The sequence below is a fragment of the Arvicola amphibius genome, chromosome 4, assembly GCF_903992535.2.
Source record: "Arvicola amphibius chromosome 4, mArvAmp1.2, whole genome shotgun sequence".
Classification (NCBI taxonomy): domain Eukaryota; kingdom Metazoa; phylum Chordata; class Mammalia; order Rodentia; family Cricetidae; genus Arvicola; species Arvicola amphibius.
In genome coordinates this window covers 87,036,853-87,043,294 of record NC_052050.1, presented here as the reverse complement: position 1 = coordinate 87,043,294, position 6,442 = coordinate 87,036,853, and positions in this window count along the sequence as shown.

The following is a 6,442-nucleotide window of genomic DNA, read 5'->3' as shown; positions in this document are numbered from 1 at the left end:
TCCTCACTCATGTCCTCACCATCATGAGTGGGTGAAGGAGGGAGCACACTTGACAATGGAAATGATCTACGGGGCTGCCTGTCTAGACAGGGTTGACCCGCTAGACGCAGACAGGAGCCAGCTTTGGCCAAAACTGAAACTTAAGACACCCCCAAGCTATCCTCTGCTGAGCTGGGGCTGTCTGGGCTGCAGCCAGCCGTACTGCTACTTCCTCCAGAATCAAAGGGTCCGTGCTTCCACAGAGAAAAAGCCTGAATTTCACAGTGAAAACTTTAATAAGGGAAGGAGAGTCTGGACGCCTCCTCTCTCTTACTCCTTTGTGTGGGGGAGGCTGCTAGGAGGAAATTAATATTTTAGCTATAAAAATTGTGCTCAGATCTGCTCTAGAGAGACATCTACTAATTGAAACCATCATTTTTGGGGGCCTCTAAATCAAGGGAAACAGGTGCAGGCTGGTGGGTTCTAGAGGGAGTATTTATCTTGGAAAAGTAGCAAAGGTGGCCCAGATATGGTCCCTTGAAAGCCATCACCTTGTCACCTTGCAGGCCTCTATCATGCAGAAGTTGACTGAAAGATTAGTGGTGATGGAAAGGAAAACCATGCCTGACGTTTCCAGGTAGCATCCTAAGTCAGCACCTCCCTCCCTCCTCTTCTTGTCCTGCCCAGGAGGGCATGCATGCTTATTACAATTTCCTTAGTATCCCATTGAAGAAGGATGCTAAAAAAGAGAAATCTCACACTAACTCAGAATTGAGTATAAGAAAAGGTTATTTATTTAGGGGTAGACTCACAGATCACAATCCTCTGCTGGAATGGGGAACAACAACCTAATCCCACAGCTGGAAAAGAGGCCGGATGTGTGCTTTACATAGGCATATTTAATATAAGAGGCCACGCCCAAGTGGGCAGGTAACTTAAAGGCTACTGGCGGTAGGAATTCCTACAGTACCTCCTCCTTTTGTTTAATTAAGAAAGTTCTAAGCCTAATACAAAGTTATATACAATAAGAACAAATATCATGTATAAAAATTAGAATTACAACCATCATAAACAATATCAAGCAAGAAACATGATAAATGTTTCAATAATTATCCTATCTTAATGAGTTTAAGTTTTGGCCAAGTCATGAGAGGAAAGTAACTACAACTGTCTAGTCTTTAACCCCATCAAAGACTGAGAAGGAAAATAATATTACTTGAGTAAGCAGGAAGTGCAATCAAGCAACTTTCAAAATGTGTAACAAATGACAGAGATAACTGGCTACCTGGGCAATCACCCAAAGTCTCACTTGCAGCATTGGAGCAACCAACCTTGGCTAAGGCCTAGAGTAATTGACAGACCATTTTCAGAGGCAGGGTTTCAAAACTGTCTTACCCTGTCTTGGCAAGATTTGACAGTCTTTTTTCTTGTATCCTGCTTGTCCTGTCCGGACATGGTGCATTTTGTCAGTGGTTGATATATGGGCAGTTCCTTGCCCAAAGGCCAGTTTTGCCAAGAAGAAAACAAGCTCCAAGTGGAGTGTCTTTGGTGCTCAACATTCTCTTGGGCATAGATCCGTGCTGCCAGGAGTGTCTCACTTCAACAGAACCCTAAGTTATTTAAGTGCCATATTCTACAGCTCTTTTTTTAAAGATTTATTTATTTATTATGTATACAGTGTTCTGTTTGCATGTATGCCATCAGACCAGAAGAGGGAACCAGATCTCATTATAGATGGTTGTGAGCCACCATGTGGTTGCTGGGAATTGAACTCAGGACCTCTGGAAGAGAAGGCAGTGCTCTTAATCTCTGAGCCATCTCTCCAGCCCATCTACAGCTCTTGAAGTAGTTGAATATTACCTATCTATGCCGAATACAATCTCTATGTATCTAAAGAATGTGATTAGTCTAACTATAAGTGTGACAAACATGGATGACTATTGACCTATGAATCTTAATACCTATATAACTTAAAGACTAAGATGTCATATTAGAATATTAAACAATCTTTAAACAACTGTGCAAAGAATGAGGACAATGACCTCAAAATGTAAACAATGTATAAGTATCTTGATCAAAGGTAGAAATGTATATTGCAATATGATAAATACATCCTAAAGCTGTACCAATATATAAAATGTCTTAAGCAGAGGTTGAAGCATGCATACAATATGACAAAATAACTTTGCCTAGGTATACAAATATTACAGATGAAAATAGGAACGTATTCAATATAATTTAAGTTTGTATCAATATACAAGAATCTATACCAAAGTAAATTGCCTATAAATAATAGCTCACAAGTATTCACTCTATTACTCACTATTATTATTAGTGTGAATAAGCTCACACTAATCTATTATCCCATCCAATTCCCCCCCTTTTTTAGAGATCCCTGATTCTACATAATTTTTCCCAACCCCAAACCCTATACCAATTATAATCAACCCCTAAATGATGTCCCTAACCTTGAGAACAAATTTTGCTGGGACATTGTCTTCTAGAATTACTCCCAGCTGTCATGGAGCGATGTTCTTTCTATGGGATCCTGTGAAATTAAAATGATGGTTAAGTTTCAAGATTACTGTCTGGTATAATTGCAAATGGTCTCTAAGTATTAGGTAGGGTTATTTTTGAGATTCCTATTTAGAATTCTGGCCAGAACATTGTAAAAAAAAAGTACACTATTTCAGCTAACCAAGTTGGAACCATATTAAGCTGCTGGTACCCAAAACAGGTCTTATAGTAGTGCTATCAGCATCAAGACATCATATCAACCAGGTGGAGTTGTTGTGGGACCCCATCTTCTTTCTGGAAACATCAAAGATTACTGCAGGAAAATTCATTGTTCATTGTGGAAAACTTAAACATTATTTATACAGACATATATATTCAATGAAAGATATGCTAGAGACAAAAATGGGTATGAAAAGAAGTAAATTTTTTTCTAAATTTTTTCTTCTTTCTATCCCGTACCAGAGGGCTCTTGACATAAGACAGAAACTTTGAATTTTTTTTTAACAACATGCTTGGATTTAGAGAAGGACGGAGCCATTGTCCAACTCCAAAGCCAGCTCTATATATCCATATATATATGGATATATATAATATATATGGATATATATACATACATATACATACGTACATACATATACATATATATATATATATATATAATGTTTTGATGATTACCTGTCCTGACAAGTCATATTCCTTTTTCTTGATGATCCTTATTGGATAGTTATTTTTCCTTCTGTCAGCATCCAAACATTCAGGGTCTCTTGAATTTTTGAAGATGTGTATTTTCCTGTAAAGCAAGAGCAGAACCCTGCCCCAACCCTATATGGTTTCCTTACCACCTGTATGGTTCTCACCATTGTGGATGAGCTGTCATTTCTCTTTCTCAAGAGATTTATCTTTTTCAAAGCAAATCTTTATTAATTTTGATGGTATCCATAATTTTTCTTCTCCTGTGGAAACAAAAGCAAAACCCCTTCCCCAACATAGCATATCTCCTGGTTTCCATTGTGAGGCCAAAACATCCTTGAAATACACTGGCTGATATAATTCAGAAGACCTTTCTATTATCCAGTGTCTCTCTGCTGCTGTTGTCCCTTTCTCATTAGTGTTAAGAAAATTCAAGGTTAATAAAGCATTATGTAATCTATTCCTGGGGGTATTTTCCATCCGTTTCTGTTTGTTTAACATATCCTTTATAGTTTAATTTGATCTTTCTACAACTGCCCGACCTGTAGGATTGTGTGGTATACCTGTAATATGCTTTATATTATAATAAGCAAAAATCTGTTTAATTTTCTTAGAGGCATATGCTGGACCATTATCTGTCTTTATTTGTGCAGGTATACCCATGATGGCCATACTTCTAATAAATGTGTGATTACTGAATCAGCCTTTTCTGAGCTTAAAGCAGTTGCCCACTGAAAACCTGAATAAGTGTCAATGGTATGGTGTACGTATTTTAATTTTCCAAATTCTACAAAGTGGAACACATCCATCTGATAGATTTCATTTCTTTTAGTACCCTTTGTGTTAGACCCTGAAGGTAGTGGTGTTTGGTTATAGAAAGAACAAGTAGGATATCTCTTTATAATCTCCTTAGCTTGTTGCCATTTAATAGAAAACTCTTTCTTTAAACCTTTGATATTGACATGATGTTTCTTATGGAATTCTGAGGCCTTCAACACACTTCCAATCAGTAATTAAACAATTTCTGCATAACCTTGTGCTAGAAGACCTAGCAGACCCATATGGAATCAGATGTGTGTTATGTATATGGGACAAAGCCTATTCCTGATTATGTCTTCAACCTGTATGAATAATGAAGTCAATTCTGTATCATCTGGTATAAATTCAGTGGTTTCAATATGCAAAAAAACCCTTTTGCATATTGTGAATCAGTAACTATATTGAGGTTCTTTAAAATCCCTTAGCATCATGAGAATAACATATAATTCTGCCAAAAAGTGCTTTGTTTTACCTTACTTAATTCTTCTGATTTGTAACCTGGCTTCCCTGATTTATTTGCATCAGTATAAAATGTATGGGCTCCAGTTATTGGAGCATCTCGTACAATTCAGGGAAGAATCCAAGAGGTTCTCTGTATAAGGTTTAGTTTGTTACTTTTGGGATAATTGCTATTAATTTCTCCAAAAAATAGCACAAGCTCTTTGCCATGGTTCATTGTCTTCCCATAACTCTTTTATTTCATCAGTAGTGAAAGGCACTATAATCTCTGCTTAATACCTGCTAATTAAAAAAGTCTCAATTTACCTTTTATAATTAATTCAGAGACTTTTACACATAAGTTTTTAAGTTTTTACTTGGTTTATGTGGCAAAAAGATCCATTCTAAGATAATATCCTCCCTCTGCATTAAAATTCCTGTAGGAAAAATTCTGGAAGGCAATAGGACTATAATACAATTAAGATTTGAACTCACCCTATCCACATGTGCCTCCTGTAATTTCTCCTCAACAATTGTCAACTCCTTTTCCACTTCAGCTATTAATTCTCTGGGACTATTCAAGTCTTTATCACCATTTAAGGTTTTGTTTAAATGAATTATTAGAGCAGGTGTTATCCCAACAGCCGGTTGTAGATTGGAAATGTCTCCTAACAATCTTTGAAAGTCATTAAGAGTCCTCAACTGGTCTCTCCTAATTTGTGCCTTTTGTGTTCTAATTTTCTGTAAATCTATTCTATAGGTAACTGACAGAATCTTCTCTCTGTATTTTTTCAGGAGTAATTTGTAATCCCCATTTTGGCAAAACTTTCTTTATTTCTTCAAACATTTTTTCTAAAGTATCTATATTTGCATCAGATAGAAAAATGTCATTTATGTAATGATAAATTATAGATTTAGGAATTTTTAAATGTATTATTTCCAATGGCTGACTTACAAAGTATTGGCATAGGGTAGGGCTATTGAACATTCCCTGCGGAAGGATAGTCTACTGGCATCTCCTAATAGGCTGAGAAGTATTATAAGTAGGCACTGTGAAGGCAAATTTTTCTCTGTCCTTTTTCATATAAAGGTATAGTTAAGAAACAATCTTTTAAATCAATAATATAAGAGGCTATCCTTTTGGTAATAGAGAAGGCAGTGGAATTTGAGACAGTAGAGGGCCCATAGGTTGAATCACCTTGTTGACAGCTCTTAGATCTGTCACCATTCTCCATTTACCAGATTTCTTTTTTTAACAACAAATACAGGAGAATTCCAAGGGCTGGTTCATTCTTCAATATAGTGAGCATCTAGTTGCTCCTGTACCAGCTGTTCTAAAGCCTGCAGTTTGTCTTCTGTTAATGGCCACTGTTGAACAACATATTGGTTTCTCAGTTATCCATTTTAAATATAGGGCCATTGGTACCTCTAAAAGTTTGCTAGTTTCTTTGTGTTCTTGTACAGCCTGAATAGCTGGTGATCTTTGTGTATAGTACCTTATAATATCCTTCCCAGAATTATGAGTTTCTGGGACTGCAGGAATGTTAATCTGGGTATTACATTGCTACAGCAGGTCATGACCCCATAAATCCACTGCGATATTAGCCACATATGGCCTCAGATCTCCTCTCTGTCCTTCTGGCCCTATGCAGTCACTTTTTTTTTTGGTTTGGCTTTTTTGTCTGACTTTTTTTTTGTAAAAAGTCACTAAAGGGTTCTCTCTGGCCCTGTTTAATCTTGGTATATGATTATATTTGATTTCCTGGTTTTTGAATCCTGTCCCAAGCATTTAAGGCTGCTTCACTAAAGGGTTCTCTCTGGCTCTGTTTAATCTTGGTATATGATTATATTTGATTTCCTAGTTTTTGAATCCTGTCCCAAGCATTTAAGGCTGCTTTGTGGCATAGGGACAAGATTTGTTCATCATAAAGAGCTTAAGCCTGTGGGTCAGTGTAAGTGCCCTCACCAATAATTTGATCTTGGGAAGTCTCACATACTT